General features: G+C 41.1%; 1 protein-coding gene across 1 annotated transcript in view; it reads right to left on the reverse strand.

Moving 5' to 3' along the window:
- LOC124777713 (mucin-2-like) overlaps window positions 1-24,023 on the reverse strand; it is a 107,634-nt gene that overhangs the window by 78,801 nt on the left and 4,810 nt on the right. The window lies entirely within an intron of this gene.

Consider the following 24,023-nt stretch of genomic DNA (forward strand, 5'->3'; position numbering starts at 1 on the left):
TCCCAATCTTACAGTCTTCATCTGATAAAGAGATGAAAAATTGAGGGTGTGGTTCTTAAGAGGAAGAAGAAACAGCAGGCATAGTCCATATCAATTCAGACAGGCTAGGAAAAAATTTTACCTTCATAGCCTCAGACGTTATTGAATTTAGTATATGTTAAAATGAAGGACTAAATAAGTGTAACACATATTTTTTTGTTTTCTCCAAAAAAATTTCTGCTCCAAGATACAGCCCTCTAAAGATGACACTGCACATACCATTTTGAAGATACGAATTTTGGAAATTTTTTTAAAATGCTGTATCTCTGGAACAGTTCTAGATATTTTGCTGGTTTTTTTTATTTGAAAGATAATTTCTTTATGACTGCAAAGAAATCTCCCATTTGGACTTACCTGTCTAAGTTCTTTTACTAGAGTGTTCTGAACTTTTTTTATAATTTATGCAAAAAAATTGTTTTTCAAAAATACCACTCGATAAAATTTTGAGTTTTTTTCTGTTGATTAGTACCATATAGTTCTACATTCCCTGAAAAGGAGAGCTTCCACTTTTTGGTTGAACAACTGAAATTTTTGCCATAGGCCTACATAAAACCTGTTTTATTACCACATTATCGCATAACAGGCTAATAAAAATCAAAACCTAGCCTTATTTAAGATAATTTTAGTTTTGAAAGATGAGTAAGAGACTCATTTCTCACGCATTTTAAATGGTTCCAAAGTGTATGTGAAAGATCCAAAGACTTAAAGGTTTCAATTTATATAACTTCTATGCTCTCTGTTTTGTATTGAAATCAGCCAGTCAATGAACTAAAAATGTGTTCCACTACTTCAGTGTCTTCCTTTGAAGAGTGATGCTTTCCCATTGAACCAATAGGAACTTGAGCACTTACAATCTTCCAAACATTGTGAACAGTAAGTGAACACTGATGACATTGTTGCAGTCCTTCAGCTGGAAACTTGTATCCAGCAGCTGGTCCATGTGGTAGCACAAAGTTCACTACAATATCGTTTAACTCATAAATGGCGTCTATAATCTCTGCAGTCCACCAGTCCAGTCATACACAGATGTCACAAACATCCCCCTTCTCAGGTTGTAAATCTGAATATTATCCTGCTGCCTCTGAGGTGTTGGCTGAATGAACGAAATTTATTCTTTCTTGCTCTTTAAAGTATGTGCAGTATGAGTTTGCCCATCACTTTGAGTCCAAAAATGTGTCTTCTGATTTCCTTTCATAGGAGTAGTTTGTTTGGACAATTCTTCTTTTATCTGTTCTTGGAATTCTTCGATTTCCTCTTTTGGCAAAAGAATGAGGGCTGTGGATGTGTAAGATTTCAAAACTGTCATAAAATCCTCAGTATTCTGAATCACAGCTGTATTTGGTCTGGCAAGATTATGTGTTGTGGCATGGTGCTTCAGCATGCCTCCTACACCATCATAAGGCCGCTTCCCATGACCAATAGCACTGTATACCCAGTCAGTTGGCACAACCAACTTACTCAATTCAAACAGCTGGTAATGATTTTTAAAATGACTAGGAGTACCATCAGAAATAATTATGATTTTCTCTGCCCCTGTTTGCAGTTCAAAAATTTTCTGCATTGTTAGCAAAGCATGTGCTGAGTCATGTCCTTTGTCATCACTTATAACTGCAACACTTGTGGCCTTGTTTTGAAAATATGTCGCTCCTGTAAAAAATTGAAACCTGGTCATTACTCCAATGATACCCTTGTACTTCTTGTGTGAGAATTACAGACCAGGTCTCAGCAAAATCAGAGTGAAGCACTAAACATAGCTCTTCAGCCTGTACACACCCTTTCACTCCTGCAAAGTGTTGTTATTGCAGGCAACAATTTTCTTAATTAGTTTATTTTCCTCCCATGTTGCATATGTAATTTCTGCAGGGTTACCTATCTCATATGTCTTCCAGGCCTAGTGTCTGTAAAGACAATTCTCCCTTTCCAGTGCAGTCTCCACGTTCTTGAAACAAACAAGTCCCTCGCTTTACGTTACAGACTACTAATGACTTCAAAGCCCAACCGAGGTGTCATATGTCACATCCTTCAGTAAGTTCTTCAAAGTTACCACACAAAGTTCAAAATTCATGCATTACACACATAAACAGACATCTCTAGGTGGGTGTGGAACTACCCACATAGGTCATAGTGCATAAAATTTTGATCTTCCAATATGTGAAGTTGTATAGTTGCTCTTATAAATTGCAAAAGTTTATTTAATACTGCGAATCATGTACCTCATCATTTTCACAACTTCTTGACCTTCAACTGTTACAGTTGAAGTGTCTTTTTTGTTGGCACTCTGGTGAGAGCAGTCCCATTTATCTTCCAGATAAAATGACTACACTATTTGAACTTGAGCTGCTTGTTGTACAGGATGACCATAATAGGGATCTGGTCTTCCAAAGACTTCTTTTACAGACCTCACATTTCTTGATTTGTCTACCATGTACTTTGATACTGATGGAACATGTTTCAGAATTGTTTTCTTTGAAAATGTCTCTGGAATAATAGTTAAAACTTGCACCTTTTCACCATAGGATGCACAATATTCAGCAGTTGAATTTATATTTGTGAAAAATTCTTGGCAAAAGGTGCAAGAGTGTTTTGGTTCATTTGAAATTTCTACTTTGAAGAGTGTGGTCAGTTTTGCTGTAGTGTATTTATCCATAGCTTTAGTAATTTCTCTGCACTTTCCTGATACATAGAGCTTAAGACTCGACTGCACTGACCACAGTTTCTTATCAGGACTAACACCAACCTCTGTAGCTGACTGATTCAGGGTATTTAATTCTTCCCCTATTGACTCAAAATCTGCATCATCTGCACAATGGGACACTTCACCTTGTTCTGATATTATCATTGTTGTTATTCTGTCAAAACATTTAGAATACAAAAAGTCGTCACTGGAAACATCTTCACTTTCAAACACAGTCTTCAAATGAGAACACTTATTCCCAACCTAAACAAAGGCTGTTTTTTTTGTTTGTCTTATGTATCACTCTTTTCTGGATATGCAAATAGTGAGCACACTTCACTCTCCTGTGGCCTCATTCAGAAGACATTTCAAACAGTCATTTCACAAAACACACTGCAGCTGTGTTAACTGGCAAATTCCTCACGAAAACACAGAATTCACTGGATGGTCTCAGACTTCTGAGAAGTCTCTTCAGTAAGCAAATTAGCACTGAACAACTACAATACAGAAAACTGCAATGAACAACCATGACAAAGAAATTGACAAGAAACTACAACTAAGTGTAAGAAATATCTGCAATAATGAAAGTGAAAAGAAATAACTGCAACAAAGAAATCAATAAGAAATAACAGCAACAAAGACAATAGAAATAAACATTGTATCAAGGAAATTAGTAAGAAACAACTTCAGTGAAGACATACATTACCCTTGAAAGTTAAAAAAAAAATAAAATTATTTTTTAAAATAAAACCTGTCTGACTTAAAAGTGCGAGCTCTCCTTTTGAGGGAATATAGGACTACATGGCATTAATCAACAGAAAAGAAATCTAACTTTCCTGGATTGGCATTTTTGAAAAAAAAAAAGAATCTGTAAATTATAAAAAGAATCCAAAAGGCGACAGTACAAGAACTTTGACGGATATGTCCAAACAAAGGATACCATTGTAATCATAAAGCAATTATCTTTCAAATAAAAACTTCTAACAAAATATCTAGAACTGTTCCAGAGGTATAGCATTTTTTAAAAAAATTCCGAAATTCGCATCTACAAAATGGTGTTAGCGGTGTCATCTTTGGAGGCCTGTATCTTGGGGCAAGAATTTTTTGGAGAAAACAAAAAATACAATTTCTTGCTTACTACTGAATTTTAACATATGCTAAATTCAATAACATCCGAGACTATGAAGGTAACCCCCCTGCCTGAAGTGATACGGATTATGCCAGCAGTTGATGGGGTAAATATTAGGGCTGTAAAATGGTTGGATAACAGAGGAGTATCTCTTGCGTGAACTTTTTAATCTGCTCTCCCTCTCACCATTGTACGATGTTTTGACCAAAAAGATGAGCAGGAGACTGATGTCACTTGTCCTAGAACTCATAAAAAAAATCATGGAGTGAGTAGACCTTCTAGATGGTCTCATCAGCTAAGGCCTAGGAAATTTTATTTGAGATTTTTCTTTCACTTCATCGATATAACTATTGTCAATGGTTGGCTTCTCTTCGAACAAGACTGCAAAAGTAATGACATTCCTATGGATTCCTATTGGAATCTAGTACTCAGAGGAATAGATATACGGCGCTTAATTTATACTAGTGGCTAGCTCATACGTTAGTGTTCACACATGGTAAAAGTAACTCCACTAAACTGCAGATTTAGCGTTGTTGATCTCGAAGGGAAATGCTGCATCTTTAGAAATTACAATTTATTTCGGTCTTTCTTTGTTGTCTCACTGTCCGCAGGACATTATGCCAGTTCCTTGGCGCGGCTGCGTTTTCAGCGCTGATCTGCAGTTAAGATGGATACGAGCTTTTATACATCCTGTGCCGAAACAATATCTTTTCTGCCCCTTTCCCATACTGCCTTTATCACGTTGCAGAAAAGCCGATAAAAAGCCCCTGGGGCACAGATTCCACAGCCGATTCCTAACACAACAAACACAACTACACATGATGCCAGTCATTCGTCTCTAATTAGCGTTAGGACGCCCTCGCCCTTTTACGCATGGAATCACGACAGGTCAACAGCAGTTTACCATTTCTCTGTGGAAAAAGAGAATTCATGGCTTGCTGATTCTGCATTAGGTTTTACACTCTGAAGAACACAACCATGCTATATTGTAGGTGAGTAGGCCTACATCTATACTTAAACCCAAACACGTCAATCGAAAAAGAAAATTCGACTTTTCCGCTAGAAGAGAGGGAAAAAGTATCCAGAATTGGGATTGCTCTACGTCTATGGGTGCAAATCAACACCACATGTAGGCACAGAGCTGCGATTTGCGTTACAGTTGGTATGCCTGCACAATAATTTGACAAACTCGAGAGAGAAGGTTTAGCTTGGCGCAGTCCTAGCCTACTAAAAGCTGATTTTGCCGGCCAATCAGAGAATGATTTTTTGAGGTTCCTCGCTTTCATATACACTCCTGGAAATGGAAAAAAGAACACATTGACACCGGTGTGTCAGACCCACCATACTTGCTCCGGACACTGCGAGAGGGCTGTACAAGCAATGATCACACGCACGGCACAGCGGACACACCAGGAACCGCGGTGTTGGCCGTCGAATGGCGCTAGCTGCGCAGCATTTGTGCACCGCCGCCGTCAGTGTCAGCCAGTTTGCCGTGGCATACGGAGCTCCTTCGCGGTCTTTAACACTGGTAGCATGCCGCGACAGCGTGGACGTGAACCGTATGTGCAGTTGACGGACTTTGAGCGAGGGCGTATAGTGGGCATGCGGGAGGCCGGGTGGACGTACCGCCGAATTGCTCAACACGTGGGGCGTGAGGTCTCCACAGTACATCGATGTTGTCGCCAGTGGTCGGCGGAAGGTGCACGTGCCCGTCGACCTGGGACCGGACCGCAGCGACGCACGGATGCACGCCAAGACCGTAGGATCCTACGCAGTGCCGTAGGGGACCGCACCGCCACTTCCCAGCAAATTAGGGACACTGTTGCTCCTGGAGTATCGGCGAGGACCATTCGCAACCGTCTCCATGAAGCTAGGCTACGGTCCCGCACACCGTTAGGCCGTCTTCCGCTCACGCCCCAACATCGTGCAGCCCGCCTCCAGTGGTGTCGCGACAGGCGTGAATGGAGGGACGAATGGAGACGTGTCGTCTTCAGCGATGAGAGTCGCTTCTGCCTTGGTGCCAATGATGGTCGTATGCGTGTTTGGCGCCGTGCAGGTGAGCGCCACAATCAGGACTGCATACGACCGAGGCACACAGGGCCAACACCCGGCATCATGGTGTGGGGAGCGATCTCCTACACTGGCTGTACACCACTGGTGATCGTCGAGGGGACACTGAATAGTGCACGGTACATCCAAACCGTCATCGAACCCATCGTTCTACCATTCCTAGACCGGCAAGGGAACTTGCTGTTCCAACAGGACAATGCACGTCCGCATGTATCCCGTGCCACCCAACGTGCTCTAGAAGGTGTAAGTCAACTACCCTGGCCAGCAAGATCTCCGGATCTGTCCCCCATTGAGCATGTTTGGGACTGGATGAAGCGTCGTCTCACGCGGTCTGCACGTCCAGCACGAACGCTGGTCCAACTGAGGCGCCAGGTGGAAATGGCATGGCAAGCCGTTCCACAGGACTACATCCAGCATCTCTACGATCGTCTCCATGGGAGAATAGCAGCCTGCATTGCTGCGAAAGGTGGATATACACTGTACTAGTGCCGACATTGTGCATGCTCTGTTGCCTGTGTCTATGTGCCTGTGGTTCTGTCAGTGTGATCACGTGATGTATCTGACCCCAGGAATGTGTCAATAAAGTTTCCCCTTCCTGGGACAATGAATTCACGGTGTTCTTATTTCAATTTCCAGGAGTGTAGTCATGTATTGGCCCTGAGCCACACTAACTAACTACAAAAAATGTAGATTACAAAATACATTTTATTCCATTTCAATTGTACCAGCCGACACTAAAGACATATAGATTTTGAAAGTAATGCAAAACATCCGATAATGTGAACAGATGTGAAGTTTTATAAGAAAACAAAATGTTGCACTTGGCATCAGAGTTGAGCAAACCTTTTTAAAGTTTATGTACTATTTCTCCACTTCTAGAAACAATAATGCAGTATTGTTGTTGGCTTCCAGCAGGATATCATTCTGACTTTTTTCCAATTTCAGGCCGCGCGGGGTAGCACCGCGGTCTGAGGGGACCTTGTCACGGCCCGCGCGGCTCCCCCCCCCGTCGGAGGTTCGAGTCCTCCCTCGGGCACGGGTGTGTGTGTGTTGTCCTCAGCGTACGTTAGTATAAGTTAGATTAAGTAGTGCGTAAGCTTAGGGACCGATGACCTCAGCAGTTTGGTCCCACAAGACCTTACCACAAATTTCCAGAAATTTTTTTTACTATTTCAGTTTTTATTTTTCTGTTTCAACCTAACATCATGGGAACATCCATAAATAATTTTTTGTGAATTTTTTTCTAGTTTTATTTCATAGCTCGCTGGATACCCTGAATTTAATCATATGAGGATATAAATTCAGGTAGGCGAATCAAACAAGTGACATCCAAATTAATGTTAATAATAGTAAAACATGTACTTTGCATATGCTATTGAAAAATGCTTAACATTTAGGTACCAAAGTAACCGACTTTAATAATTCTAAACAGATAACCATCACTCTTTTGACGTACCGTATGTTTTCTGTACTTCCTGTAAAATTTAGTTCTTGGTGCACGAGGCGTACAGGTATTCAGATTCATCGAATCAGTTACATCAAGACTAGCAAGTTTTGAATCTTGCCCCTCCTGGAAACATTTCTGCGGAGGCCCATGTCTATGATATGAGTGATATCCCACTATTTTACTGGCCGCTCATCCAATACAATATTACAGAGTATGTTAATTAGCCCTTTGTCAGTGCCTACGTTACGGTAATCTCCTGTGCACAGAATTCCGGACGAATCTTTTTAGCACCTATCTCGAAATAATAACTGACAAAATTTCCGTCCGTAAATGGCCGGCAACTTTTTTCTATAACGGGAGATATTTCGAAACTTATTTGTGTTGCATTTACTGAATCTCCAACAGATTTAGTGAATATAGATTGCTGACAGGTTACTTCTCGTTTCAACGGTGTATGTAGTGCTGGCAATTCTGAAAATGGAGACTTTCGTAGTGTCTCTTTGTGGAACGGCTGCAACAGTTTTGCAAATAAGGCGAACGATATTATTCAGCGACTGTGCAAAAAAAAGAAAGGTTTTTCCTTCCAGCTACCCTGAAGCTGCCGCGTTTGGAGTGCTTGTAGGCCCTAATGCACCTCTGACTCCACGACGCATTATACTTGTAAGTATTTTGTTTTCTGCCACAAGGGTAGCCCTACAACTGCCTATGAACATGTCCTGTATTTTAAATGATGATTGGACGAGTGTAGTAGTGATTTTGAAATCCTGTGAGGTTACACGACCATTCCCTGAGATATTAGAGGGTAGATTTTAACTGTCATAAGGGTGACTGATTCATTCCCAAGCATTTTCATCAAAAGGTTTCATTTCATCATTTCATTTTTTAATATTTTATCTTTTGGGTGACATAAAATCTTTAAACATTGAGGTTGCGTGTTTGAATGGGTACAGTTTGTAAGCGTGACTCTTTATGTGTGATCAACCATACATGCATCCACAGATTTTAAATTTTTTCAGAGAAGCTGGTTCCTGCTCTTTTTTAGTAACTGGTTAGCACAATTTTTGAGGTTTTGTCTTATAACTGCATCTTTCGTTGAAAATTATTTTATCGTGAGTGTCGTAGTTTTGTTTCAGCCAATGTATAAGAAAGATTTTATTAGTATTTTTTTAAACTCATGCGTCCAATGATAACATTTGATGGCGCTTGAGAGCTAGATGTTGAGCGCTCCAAACCACACCAACAATTACAACAACGTTGTTTCCTACTTTGTATGCCTTTATCCATTCTAAAATTAATTTTAGATCTTCTTCAAGTACGGAGAATGAATCTTAGCAACAATGTCTATGAAGAGGAAAAAAATGTTCGGCGCAAAAATTGATTATAAAATTTTCTTACGTTAATTCGATCAATAATTGTAAGGTTCACACAAATCCATGTAGAAATTTTCGCTTATCTTGGTCACAAAAAGCTGAACGAACTATTTAGGAAGTCGCTGGAAATTCCATTGACGACTAAATTATGTCTACCTGCAGACCGGCGTGCCGCTCTTGTCGCTGCGACTGCGTTGTTGCACAAGTGTGTAAAAGCATCGAACAGTGAGACTAGTTACAAGAATCAACGCCGTGACAGCCTGTTGATAATTGTTGGGCTGCATGTGGCCTGAAACAACCGGGTTTGGGTTACATTCGTTTTCTTCCTTGCCAGTTTAACCCGAAACCGGTCAAAAAAGCCAGTTTCTAAGATAACCGATTTTCGCTTTTTTATTCCTATTATTTCCTGTGATAAACCTCGAAATCGAACAAAAAATGAAAAATTTTGACTCTCTCAGATTCAAGATACATAGAATAAAAATATTAAATAGGCAAATAAAAGAAACCTTAGTCCGTCCCCCGTTCGCTGCGCATCTCGAAAAGCGATAAGTGGTTGAATACTACAAAAACCACCAATATTCTCCTACTGATTCTAATTTTTTGAAACACTGCACAAAAATCAGTTAGTAACTGGGGATCATACCATTGTTTGGACATTATGAATAGTCAGTGTTAAAGTGTGAAAACTAAGGCTGAAGAACTCTTTTCTTCGTGTTAGTCTGCCCGTTTTCAAGGACTACAAGCCCATAAAGGCGTATTACGTAGTCACGGCAGAAGTTCAGCCACTTTCTATTCTTATTGTGTACTATGAATGAAATGCTGGGTTTTTAATTTATTACTGTTGTCACAATTTTGCAATACTGCAGATGTCGGCGCGACGAAAGCGAGAAACTGCTGTATAGACCAGGTGCACTGCATGTACACGTGTACCTAATAACACGACACGCGGCAACAGAGACATTGTTTCAGCAATGCACTACCAATTTTTATTATATGTGTTTGTCTGTCGCGATATTTCCGGTGTTTTATCGGTTATCAGTAAAGAAATGAATAAAACACCTGTTAGAGTCGAGACGAGACGTATACCGAAAAATACCCGTTACTGAGAGCTGAAATACCAGTGTCGGCTTTAACCGATTGGTTATTACCATTCGTAATCTGCGTGCCCTTGCTCCAATGTAAGTGTGACTTATCAGAGAAGCAGCGGCTAGTAGATACCGTCGAGTCTAGATCTCGTATTATCTTCTTCTATAATTTCAGTTTTTATGCAAGACATCTGAAATATACTAAATGATAGGAAGGCAAAACCCTTTGAATTTCGTTCCCCCATCCAGTATTACAAGATGGATTGTATGAGTGATTTTGCGTAACTCCATTTTTTCATTCGATGCTGGGGGGGGGGGGGGGGGGGGGAGTGCGGGAGGGGTTGTTTTAAGGGTTTTCCTGAACTTTTCTCCGACCTTTTAATCAGTGTCTCGACGAGCATTTGTTCAGTGGTTGGCAGAGAGTTCATCGACAGAATGTTCTAAAAAGTCCACCTTAGTTAACTGCCGCCTAATTTTTCTTTTTATATCTTTAACCCATTACTTTATATGAAACAGTATACTATGTAATTTCCGAATGCTTCGTGATGATGGTTTCCTAATGTCTTGTAACGAGCCTTCCGCGGTAGGAATGCCGTTCCTCGTCCACTCTTGAATGTAAATTTATTGACTATCTGCACGGTACTGTTGTATTGATTAAACAAACCGCTTACAGATAGGACTGTTATCGTCGATATTACTGGATGAACCACAACAAAGCAGTAGTCAGAAAGCGATGTGAATAATTCTCTGAATTCAGTGTGTTCCGTTAAGTTATAGCTTTCTAAAGCTCTAATGCGCGTTTCTCGTTAGACGTATTAACTTCCAAGTCATGTTGCCTTTCGGAGTTCACAGTTTTGTGGAGAGATCTTGTTTTTTCCGCTATTTAGTTAGTCACAACTGCATTTGCACATTTTTTCTTAATAACGGCGTTTAATCAGTCCTTCTGCTGTAACTATTATACTAAAGTGTATCATGCCATCTGCATTTCTGTTTGTAGGGAATGCAACTGGAATAATTTGCTGCAGTTCTGCCTGTCACGAAGCTCTCAGTCCAGTCGCAAGCCTGGTTAACCATCCCACACAAAAGTATTTTCTACAACAGGTGTGGAGTTAATAGTAAATCAAAAGCTTGTCCGAAGTCTACAGACGCCAATTGTTTCAGACTAAATATCCATGGTACCTAGAATATCACGTATGACGAGCGCGAGCTATGTTCGCAAGGTCGATGTTTTCGGAATCATGTTGGTTGCCTCGCAGAATATCACTGTTTTAGATAGGCCTCATGTTTGAATTCAGAACTTGTTGTAGAACTCTACTACAAATAGAGGTGAGTGGTTTATAACGGTAACTTTGTGTAAATTTATGCTGCGTTATTCCGTTAATGGGGGTAATCTGTGTTTTCTTTTTCAGCCAATGGAACATTTCCCCGTTGCAAGGATCTGCGGGAAATTGTCATAAAGCGTGACATAACTCACTTGCAAACACTGTATATAACTTGAGTAATATTCCGTTGAAGCCTGGGACATAGTTATGTAACGGCTACTTTATTTTCTTTTGAACATTCCTAACTACATTCTATTTACCACCAATGTTTGCTGTGGTGCGGCAATTGAATACTGGAAACATTTCTTAATTTTAATTTGTGAAGGAACATTTCAAAACAGAATTCAGCACTTCGGGCTTCAATTTGTTATTGTCTGTTTCAGTCTCTTGTCAGCAAATGTCTGACCTTCTTTTGCCACGCTGTGCCTTAACATACGACCAATACTACTTAGAGAGTTTTGAGAGAGATCATGTGACACTGTTTTGTCACAGCAGGCTTCATGCACTGTCCTGATAGCCAAGCGTACTTTGATTGACATCTGCCTATGTGCACATTTATGTTTTGCTTCGAGAATGCACGTAGGAGTGGAATTTCTTTTCTCAAGAGTATCAGAGCCACCGGCAAACACGAGGATGAGGCTGAAGGTGTTTGGAGCGCCTTGACTCTTCGTTTACATTCGACAGCTAATTCTTAATGTTTTGCGAGTTGATTACCTTGTAATTTTTTCGAGATATTCTAATAGTCTGTTAATGATCATTATTTAAAGATCTTTATGTGCACCGAAAAACATTTTCAGGTTATGTTTTTTTACGGTTCTTAATCGTCATTAACGCCAAAAAATGTCAAGATCGACTCGGAAATGCATTTTGTGAAGAAGCTCCTTCTCAAGCAACAATTTATATTTTATACTGCGAATTCAAAAGAGAATGGGTTTATCTTAGTGATGAATTTTGTGCAGGGCACACAGGAACTGAAGTTGCTGATCAAATATTGCAGCTGTTCAGGCAATGCCCAAAAGAGATCGACAGATATCAAAGGAATTTATTCGGTAGAAACTTGACTTTGATAAGAGTCAAATTCAAAACATTTTACATCAACACGACAGCTACATATGAGGAAATTTTGTTGTCGATGGATTCCACATAAACTGAACCCACTTAGAAACAACAACGCACTGACTGGTATAGAGGAACTGGATACTTCTGATGTAGCTTAAAACTGGAGACGAATCTTGTATTCATTGTTCTAATCCTGAGAAGAAAAGTCAATCAACTCAGTGGGTCAGAATCTATGCAGAAGTTCGACGAATTTGCAGTGACGGTATGGAGATTGCTGTTAATTTCTTTAAGCGGGCCATCATTTTTTTAATGATACTCAAACGTCTGTTTATTGCAAATTATTGAAAAAGTTAATGGAAAACAAATCTCATGACAATGTGTCATTGCACTCAACAAAACCTAACAACTGGGTATCTGGATGCCCTAAAGTTCAGCACCATGGACTCTCCACCATACATCACTGACCGAGAACTTTTTTGTTTTCAAAAATTAAAGATAAAATGCATAGGATAACTTTTATGATATGAAGCAGTGAAACATTACAAAAATGTGGTTTCTGAAGTACTTCAGGAAGAGAGGCATCATTGCTTTCAGGATTGGTTTCATCGAATGGAAAAACGTTCTGATGTTAAAGGGAAATATTTTTAAAAACAATAAAATCTTTCGAATTTTTTAAAATCTAATTCTTCTTAGATTTTGTAAAAATCTTCAGTGTTGCCCTCATATTCGGTTCTCATAGATGTCTGTCCATTCGCTTTACCGTATTCGGGTGGTCTGTGAGTCCTACATCTATACTGTTCAAACTACTGTGGAATGTGTAGCGGAGGGTACATCTTACAACTCTAGCTGTGTGACCCGAGCCTCGAGGAGGACTGTAGCATATAATTATCTTTGTCACTGGAGACAATGTCGCTCCAGTTTATAAACTGATGTCGAAGACCGGTGTGTATGCTATTACTGGACACATAAATCCATATGGCTGTATCTACCTAAAGTTTACACGATTCCGGGAACTACATTACGCAGAAGGACTGGTATTCTTTGTGAGAAGAAGCAGTCAGTGGGAAGTAATAGAAAGAAGTTTTTGATACTGCAATCCAGAGTCGAAACCGAACAGTTCGCCCTTTCATCATAAGCATCAAGAACATCAGTAAAAAAAATTGTTTTTACAGAGTTCATGAGCACTCTTCCTCTAGGCATCATCTTGCTATGTCAAACACAGCTGCACATCTGTACGTGAAATCTTGACTCAAACGGAAGCGATTTTGTACATAACTGTGTGGAACCAAGAATGTGCACATGTGCTGATTTACCCGTATTTGTTGTGTATATATCCCTGAGCGGCTCTTAAATTGACATCTATCTGCCATGCCCATTTCCTTCACCAGACGTCAAGGTAAGAAATACCTACTGAAAAGAAAGTGATTCCATGTTCTAGTAACTTGGAAGAGAGCATGGTGTTTAAACTTGGATAACATTAAAAGGATCAGTCGACGGAATGAGATGTTTCTCGACTCTCAGAAAGTGGTAGATTCGCCACACACTGCCTAAAAGGGAAAAAGACATAAAAAGGAATCCAAAGTTTTGTACCTCACTAAATAGAACCCTAATGCAAGCATTTTATTCCATCAAACACAAATAAGATTCAGTGCAAATAATGCTTTGGAAGGTACGAGCCTGTCTGAGCATTTAAAGTATTTAAAGTACAAGAATGTTTACATAACGATTGTGAGAATCTACTTATAGTATTATTTAAGCTTTTAGCATTTACAGTAAGTTTAAATGCAATCAACCTAACAGAGACGATAACACTAGAATGTTCTGCCGAATCTGAAAATCTGTGAAAATTTACTAACAAAAAGTCACGGACAAGCTACCAAAACGCTACTCAGAAAATTTCTCGCTTCGTACGAGGTATTGTTTACAGGTTTCCAAGTTTTGGTTTAAATTTCCTCGACTGTATGCAACGTCAAACTGATTTTCAAATGGGGGATAGAAAATGTCATGGGGAGCCAAGACCGTTAAACATCGTCGTTGGAGCGCAAGTGTCATCCTATTTTCAGCCAAGCTAATCGGCACATTGGCAACCGCATTCGAGTATGGTTTGTCGTAGGAAAGTTTTGAGACACTTTCTCCTTATATTCTCCCTCAGACACGTTGGCATATCGTGACAGAACTATTTATTAACTTTTTGACCAGGAGGGACTGACTCCTTACGGTAAAAGCCGTCAAGGCTAAAGAAGCAGGTAAACATTAACTTAATATGGACCTTCAATGGACAAGATAGTTTTTCTGTCGCTTGAAGACAGAGTAAGATGGTATAAGTTTTTGGGTATGGTGCCGCTTCATTTTGTAAAATAAATGTCAGTAAAGTCGATGTTTCAGCCATGGCTGCAGTGGCCTTCCTGGATCTTCTGTTATACTGTGTTGTCGATGGTTCAGACACTACATTACAATTAAAAAATAAAACTGTAGAGACGTTTGATATCCTATGCTGGAAGGAAGGATAACTTTAGTGACCGAATTGGCAAACATCTTCGCCAGGTTGGTGTCCATTCCATCTTCGAGAGCGTCAGTGAGGTGTAGGATGTGTTGGGCCCCAGCAAGGACATGACAGACGCTGCACACATTGCAGGTGTGTACAGGATGGAGTGCGACTGTGGAGAAGACTACGTCGGAAGAGGAAGGAAGGGAGATTAAGGTTTAGCGTACCATGGACATCAAGGTCATTAGAAACGGAGCACCAACTCAGTTTTTTCAAGGATGGGAAGGAACTTGTCCGTGCCCTTTCAAAGGAACCATCCCGGCATTTGCCAGGAGCGAATTAGGAAAATCTCGGAAAACACATATGTGGATGTCCGGATGCGGGTTGAAACCGTAATACTCTCTAATGTGAGTCCAGTGTACTAACGACTGCGCCTCCTCCTTCGGTTACCTCGGCACTGCTGTCGACTTGGGCAGTACAACTAATCGGCAATGGCCGAATACCACATAGATTACGCCAAGACAATAAGCCAGCCAGGGATCGTGAAGCACAAGGTCAGCAAGGCCACTGAAATACATTGCTGACCACTAAAACTGCAATACCAAGAAGGACAGAAAATAATGAAATTTTACTTGTACAATAAGTAGACAATACAGTGAGATAGATTACTTGATTGCCGGCGGGTGTGGCCGAGTCGTTCTAGGCGCTTCAGTCTGGAACCGCGCGACCACTACGGCCGCAGGTTCGAATCCTGCCTCGGGCATGGATGTGTGTGATGTCCTTAGGTTAGTTAGGTTTAAGTAGTTCTAAGTTCTAGGGGACTGATGGCCTCAGATGTTAAGTCCCATAGTGCTCAGAGCCATTTGAACCATTTTTTAGATTACTTGATTAATTTTGTATACGTCATTTCATACTGCTCCAATACTGTATCAGAGTTCGTCAGTCGTATTATCTGGTGACCAGTGGCGTGCCCGTCTCTCGGCAACCAACGGTTAGACATTTTCAATGGGTGACAGATCTGGAGAATGTCTTGGACAGAACAGCAATTGAACGCTCTCTATATGGAGGTATGTCAGGGAGCGCAGAAAACATATGATTTCGCATTATCTCGTTGAAAGATAAGGCCACCGAGATTTCCAAGATTAGGGGCCAGCCACTGGCCTAAACATGTCAGAAAGGCAGCCATTGCTCTTCAAATTACCGGCTGTGTGGTCCTGTTGTACACTAAATGACAGGCTATGCCATCACTCCAGGTGATGGGCCCGTATGACAATGACGAATGCCATATGGCAACGTTCATTCCTCATGGAGCCTCCACATAGGCCTACTATTATTTTCATCGTGTTGCTGTACAGAGAACGGGAAGTCGTCCGTGAAGACGACGTTTTGCCATTCCTGATTAGATTAGATTAGATTAGTTTTTCGTTCCATAGATCCGTGTTGAGGAGATCCTCGTGGATGTGGAACATGTCACTTTTTTTTTAAGCTGAAATAACAATACTAATAGTATGAATATATACAATACATCATTTGTTTCTATTAAAAAATTCGTCAATGGAGTAGAAGGAGTTGGCCACTAGTAGGTCTTTCAGGCTCCTTTTAAACTGATCTTTATTTGTAACTAAATTTTTTATGTTTGCTGGCAAATTATTGAAGATGAGTGTTCCTGAGTAGTGGACCCCTTTTTGAAATAAAGTAAGTGCTTTTAAGTCCTTGTGCAGATCATTTTTGTTCTTGGTATTGTATGTATGAACTGAGCTGTTTGTTGGAAAAAGAGCTATATTATTTAGGACAAATTTCATTAAGGAGTAAATATACTGAGAGGCAGTAGTTAGTATACCCAGTTCTTTGAAGAGGTTTCTACAAGACGCCCGTGAGTTTACTCCACAAATAATACGTATTACACGCTTTTGGACTCTGAAAACTTTTGTTTGACTTGAAGAGTTACCCCAAAATATTATACCATATGACATTATGGAATGAAAGTAGGCAAAGTATGCAAGCTTTTTCACTTTAACGTCGCCTATGTCTGCTAACACTCGAATTGCAAATACAGATTTGTTAAGGCGTTTCTGCAGTTCTGTGGTGTGCTCCTCCCAACTGAATTTATTATCAAGTTGTAATCCCAGAAATTTAAGACTGTCAACCTCTTCTATCTGCTCTTCTTCGTACTTTATGCATATGCTGGGTGGAAACCTCTTACAGGTTCTGAATTGCATATAGTGAGTCTTTTCGAAGTTTAATGTCAGTGAGTTGGCTTTAAACCATTTATTAATATCCTTTTTCATTCTGTTCGATATAGTTCGTTGCGTTTGGTCTGGGCGGACGTCACAAGACATCCGTTCAAGTTGGTCCTTGATTCCTTGACTCAGTATTTTTATTGCAGAGAGTACGCAGCCCTCTGACCGAACACGCTGAGCTTCCGTGCCGGCACCATCCGAGCTACCCATGCACGACTCACGACTCGTCCTCACGGCTTTACTTCTGCCAGTACCTCGTCTCCTACCTTCCAAACTTTACAGAAGCTCTCCTGCGAACCTGCAGAACTAGCACTCCTGAAAGAAAGGATATTGCGGAGACATGGCTTAGCCACAGCCTGGGGGATGTTTCCAGAATGAGATTTTCACTCTGCAGCGGAGTGTGCGCTGATATGAAACAGAAGTGCTAGTTCTGCAGGTTCGCAGGAGAGCTTCTGTAAAGTTCGGAAAGTAGGAGACGAGGTACTGCCAGAAGTAAAGCTGTGAGGACGGGGCGTGAGTCGTGCTTGGGTAGCTCAGATAGCAGCCGGCACGGTCAGAGAGCTGGTTGGCCTTTGTAATAAAAAAAACTGACTGGAAGGATCAACAAACGAACTTGAACGGATGTCATGTGACGTTCGCAAGGACCAAACACAACGTAAAGAAAAAAAAAAAAAGATGGTAGAGGACTTGCCCGCGAAAGGCAAAGGTCCCGAGTTCGAGTCTCGGTCCGGCACACAGTTTTAATCTGCCAGGCAGTTTCATATCAGCGCACACTCCGCTGCAGAGTGAAAATCTCATTCCGGAATCTAATAAAGTTTCACACTGCTTCCACCGTAGGAGATCAACCGTATCAATAGTATTATTTTTTAAATTGTGATACTGTACAATGTGGAAGGACCATGTAAGTGGACTCTATGAAACAGTGCACCTGTAAACCCCGACGAGAGGCATTACAACCGTGGTCGAAACTTTGGTTTTATTCAGTGACAGTTATTTGAAAATATAAGCGGCACCATACCCAGAAAACTTTTATGTTTATTTGTCATTGCAGTTGAGTAAGAGTGAAATATAGGCCGAGTTGCAGGACGAAGAATACCTGTTATTTCCCCTTACTCTTGAGAAACAGCGAGAAGAATATCATGCCCATTAATCTTGCGCCCTCCACATCTAGGGGAGAGAACCCAAAACGCAGCAGCGGTGCCAGATTACAATTCTTGCCTTTCTGTGTTACTGTTTTATGAGTTTCATATATATACATGACATTTCTATTGCTAGCGATCAGCAGAGCAATTAAAAGATGTAGTATTCGATAACCAGCGGATCTTCATTTTTTTTTAAACGGAGTGTGATTTTCGCCTATGCTAGAACTTTCTATACAGGCAGAACCACAAGTTGCATCGATGTTAAAAACCCAGTTGAGTCCAAGGAAAGTTCAAGTATGTAAACATTATTGTCTACATTTACAGTTAGACTCTACAGAACAGCCGGCCGCGGTGGTCTCGCGGTTAAGGCGCTCAGTCCGGAACCGCGCGACTGCTACGGTCGCAGGTTCGAATCCTGCCTCGGGCATGGATGTGTGTGATGTCCTTAGGTTTAAGTAGTTCTAAGTTCTAGGGGACTGATGACCACAGAAGTTAAGTCCCATAGCGCTCAGAGCCATTTGAACCATCTACAGAACAACGTACATAAAAATTAACATTAAAATCTCCAAAAAGTTATGAATAAGAAAGCGTCTATGGGAATATATGCTTCTTTGCTACAAATGAAACAAAGTAACATCAAGTACTTAAATCTTTCGTATCTATTGGGTTAATTGCTTGGTGAACCAAATTTTAGGACGAGTGACAGAAATATTTTGTAGATCAAAATATTATGATGTGGTTGGAGAACTGTGGCGTAAGATTACCCACTATGAAGCAGAAAGTACGTCAAGTGACAAAGTACAGTAATATGACCCGAGTTCGGACGGCTGCAAATTGGAGCCAAACGTGACTGCAAACTCTTTATGTTTCACCTATATGAGGAGTCTCTGACATTCCATTACGATCGTGATATTGCAGAAGATTCGCCTTCGCGTAAATTGCTAAAAGTCAAACACACCTTCACGTATTGCAGAGGGCTGAATCAGCCTTGTGTACGTACTGCAGGAATAAGGCTACTGCTACCACCATTGCTTACTTCAGTGAATGTGAGCACAAGTCACCCGCTACGCCGACGGAAATGTAAACTGTTACTCCATCAACCCACAGGCTTAACGCCACCAAACAGTTGCTCCAGTATTCCATTGCCTGTGGAATATGTTCGGTAAAATTTCTTCCTTTTGCGAGCTTATATTCAATACAGAAATATGTCATTTCTGCAGACGAAAAATTATGTGAGTGCATCTGGCTATTTGATGTACCTAACGTTGCTGGGACGTGGCAGGTGGATATCGCAACACAGCATGGTCAGAGGACGTGCACGTTCAGCTTATCACCATATTTCGGATTTTGAGAAAAGTCTTGTGACTGGAATGTGTGACACTGGAGCATCACTTCGACAGATCGCACAGAGCTGTAGTGCAGCGGCTGTAGAACGAGCGCTGGGGAGATGGGCTCAGATAGGATTACAGCACGAGAAGATAGTGTGGATTTTTCGATTGACTCTGACGAATTAATGGATCACAACAGCTGAGCTCGGGTACAGTTTACAGGCAGAGTGTCATCACGAACTTTCGGGAAGAGTTTACTGGAAGTTGGATTGAGTTCTTGAGCTGCCATGCGTGGTTCTCCGCTGACATCATACCACTGACGACAGAGGCTTGCGCGACGTAGAGCCAGAGTCAACTGGGGCGTTGAGTCGCACTCTGCAAAGTTCAGTGATGAGTCTGGCTTCTGAATGTGGTGGTCAGATCGACGCCATGGCGGCCGTGGACGACTTGCTGAAAGGCCACAGGAAACAGAGATTCGTGAGACCCATACCTGAGTTCAAGATTACTAGAGGGAGTTTGAATACTTGCCAGTGTGAGGCAGTAATTCTAAATCCTGTTTTTATGCCCCTCATGACTTCTGCTAATGCCGAAGAGCGACTACATCGCTGTACTTGTTTATGAACTACACCCAAGTGGTCATAGAGTCCACTGCGTTTGGGACGCAGGATCTGAGATGTGGTGGTGTGTTGGGGCTTATGGGCGCTCAACATCGAGGTCATCAGCGCCCTGACACACATCTGATCTGAGACTTTCGAGGGGAAGACGCTGGTCTGAGAGGGGTTGCAGTTTGTAGCAAACTTAGGACACGTCACTGCACTCAGAGGAGATCTAGTAGCGATAAAAGCGACGATTTTTTTTCCGGACGTCGTCTGTTTGATCAGTTTCTAATACATGGATGGACGAAAACAACGTACGAAATATTAACTACATCCTAATTAAGTCTCACTTCTACTCGTACATACACGAACACATCATTAATATGTAAAGGAATATTTGAATGTTCATTACATAGGGCAGTACTCCAAGCAATGCCCATTTGCTGAAAAACTGAATATATGTTTATGTACCGCCACTTAATTTCCTGCTGGGTGTTCACATTATTAGATATACATTAACGGAATTTAGAAATATTACCCCATGAAGTGCCAGTCTGATATTTATCAAACTCTGAAGACATCTTCACCACATAAATGATGGAACTGTCATTCCATACGGAAGTAATGTCCATTATCAACATCAGTACGATGTGTGACGCTTCTCCCTGCCTCTCGCACCTCCCCCCCCCCCCCCCTCTCCCTTCCCGAATATGGATAAACTCTTGTATTTGTTGTGGCATGGAACCCAACAACGTTTAGATGTTATGTAGAGGAATTTCTTGCCATTCAGGAAGCAAATGCTGCGTCAGTTCATAAATGCTACACGCCGGAGGCTAACAGGAAGTGCAGTATACATCTTGTAAGACGTGTATATTTCTGTTCTCTATTGTCAAACCACAATTTATGAAAGATGTTTATATTTTATTAATAGGATTAAGTAGGAATAATTAATATTTGTCATGTTGGAAATAATTGTGGTAGCAGGGAATGTTTGCACCAAATTATTGTTGGCAAGAGAGACCGCAAATTGATGTAATTTTAAAAATGGCGCGAGAGACCGCGTATGGATACATTTTAAGAAAAGAGCGGGAAAGACCGCGCATTGATACATTTTGCAATGGTAGAAGAGATTGTCTGCACCAGAAAGCATTGTTGGCAGGAGAGACCGCACTTTAGCGTTCGTAGGAAGTCAGCAGTAAGTGAGATGTGAAGTGAGTCGGTAGCATGTCAGAGGAGAGAGACGTTGAGAGGAGCCGTGTGCCTGCCAGCCACCAGCTATGATTTACAAGAGATTACAAACGGATGTACAGAGACATCAACTAAGTATTATCATAAGAGGAACTAATATTATTGAATTATTTTCTTTGCGAAACTCAAGACTACTGAAGGTATGTTTGCGCAATGCTAGTTGTAAGATTTTTGTAAAAAGTAAGTCCCGTTTGAACGTTTGTAAAATCATTTCATTACCAACAGTAAATATTTGAAGCGTTTTCAGAATATAATTAATTTTTGCCAGCAATGTTGCATTACTGATTATAATCCATCCCAAAAACCATCAACGTAAAACTTTGCAAAAATTTTATTGTTGTCAAGAAAAAGTGTAACTATGAATTACGTAACTTCAGTCAAATTAATTAAAGAATAACGTCAGCTTTGCTATTAAATAATAACGTCAGCTTTGGTAAAAAATACAGCCACTTATTATGACAGCCCACCAGCAGTTAATAGAGTATAGTAAACCAGAGTAAGTATATTCATGTCACAGTGCGATGTAGCAGTCAGATGGCGAGGCAGTAACAGTAAAAAAGGCAAGGAACAGTTTTGGGTTATTGCAGATAACGACTGAGGGCCGCGACGACGACACATTCTATGCTTCGTCGAAATAATCAGAAAATCACTTTTAATAAGCATCAATTAAATTTGTATGCGAAGATTGAGAAAGAGATATAGAGGAGACGGGAAGGTTTCAATCTTCCCATTGTACCACAGACGCGCTCTATGGGTGACAGATCAGGACACTGAGCAGACCAGTCAAGGAACCGTAAATTTCTCACTAGTAAAGTCGTATTGCATGGTTGGCTGGGTGGGAGATCCCAGAGGACTGGTTTAGCCGCCTAATTGGAAAGGTTTTTCTGTTCTTCGCGCACACTGGCACCTTCCTTCACGAAGCGTGAAAATGGTGTTCAAAAATGTTGAAATGTGTGTGAATTCTTATGGGATCAAACTGCTGGGGTCATAAGACACTAGACTTAACACTACTTAAACTAACTTATGCTAAGATCAACACACACACCCATGCCCGAGGGAGGACTCGAACCTCCGGCGGCAGAGACCGCGTCATCAGTGACATGGCGCCTCTAACCGCGCGGCCACTCAGCGCGGCGAGAGTTATTTATTTGAATGAATCCAGTAAGTGTAGGTGACTGTAACGGTTGTGTGTAGTGGAGTGCCTTGTTTGCTTTACTGATGGTGAGAGAAGGAAGATGGTGGAAAACCCGGCTTCGATATGTAGCGTACTCCTCTCGAACGACGCTAAACGAGCCGCCACGCCTAACGCCCCCAACCGTAAAACCCATCACCATCAACAGTGTCACATGCACTCACTCCGTGAGACACTGCGGAGAGATTTGAAATGTAATGCAGGACACTGGAACGAAGAATAGGGATCAGGGACCTTACGCCACCACCCCTTCTCTCCTATGCCGTAAAGGTAAAGCGAAGAAAGCAGCCAGTAGCACGTGACATACCCAGGCGGTTACCCATACCTGACGTTGCTCATCTTCGATGATCGACGAGAGCCTGTGTAATCAACGAGGCAAGGCCGTTGGCACATTGCTCAATGTCTTTCTGGTGTGAACAGTTATGTGTTGTCTTGCATTATCATGCTGGAATATGGCATTTTTTTCGATCCTTCACGTATCAGAAACCGGTTAAATAGACAATACCCGGAAAAAAACGCTGCCTTTCCCGCTAATAGACCTCCTCTGACTGCATTGTGATATTTTAAATTTGATACCATTTGCGGCTCCTCTCAGTCCAGCCGTCTCCCTCTCGAAAACTTGATCGGAAAGATCTCAGATACCATGTACCAAATGCAGCGAACTGTGCCATTATTTGGTAGATCATACACAAGCACAGCGATGTAGTCTCCCTTCGGCACTAGCCGAAGCCATGAATTAGATATATGATATCGTTTCACACTAATCGAAACGGGAATCCGTATTACAAACGGTATCTACACTGTACCTATCCCTACTGAAAGCCCTCTAAGGTTTTCAAAACAATTTCGAATCATACGTATATTAAAATATTTCCTCTTCCGTTCACGCACAGAGTGCAGGAAGAAACTCTCGTTACATTTGTATGTAGTAGATACAATCAACTTGACGTTATTTACCGTTAGAGACGGATGAGACAGGTGATGAGAGAGAAATGTGGCTGCATCCATAAAGTGTTGCCTGTACTGAATAATGATTATCTTTACCATCGCCACAGAAGCGTTTCCTAAGCAGTGGATTGCAGGATAGTTTTAGATTTCTCAACGTAAGTCGCTCCTTGTAAGGACACTTTCTTCAAGCGCCTCCCACTTCAAATTTTTAGAAGAGCTCTGATATCCTCGCACCACTTAAACAAGCAATTAAATAGTCGCGCTGCAGTTTTTTGCGTTTGCTGGAAATTCTGAGTCAGTGCAGCCTGATACGGGTGCTTGATCGACGTTCTAGTATCGATTGTGCCAACGCTTTATCATAAAAGTTCTGAGTTACGATTTGCCTTTGTACTCCACTGACAACTGAGCCTTTGTCAATGTTCCATTTCACATCTTACTGCAATGTGACACACAGTTATTGTAAGATATGAATGGTTACATTGCGATTTATTAATCCTATTGGCAATGGGTATTATACAGTAGTAAAAAAAAAGTCGCATATTGCCGAAACTTTAATATTAAACTTTGTGGTCCAGAAATACATAACGATATCGATACAGTGATTTGTTTGTAATGTAATTATAACGGGAATAGTCCATGTTTACACCAT

Source organism: Schistocerca piceifrons, chromosome 2 (assembly GCF_021461385.2).
Source record: "Schistocerca piceifrons isolate TAMUIC-IGC-003096 chromosome 2, iqSchPice1.1, whole genome shotgun sequence".
NCBI lineage: Eukaryota > Metazoa > Arthropoda > Insecta > Orthoptera > Acrididae > Schistocerca > Schistocerca piceifrons.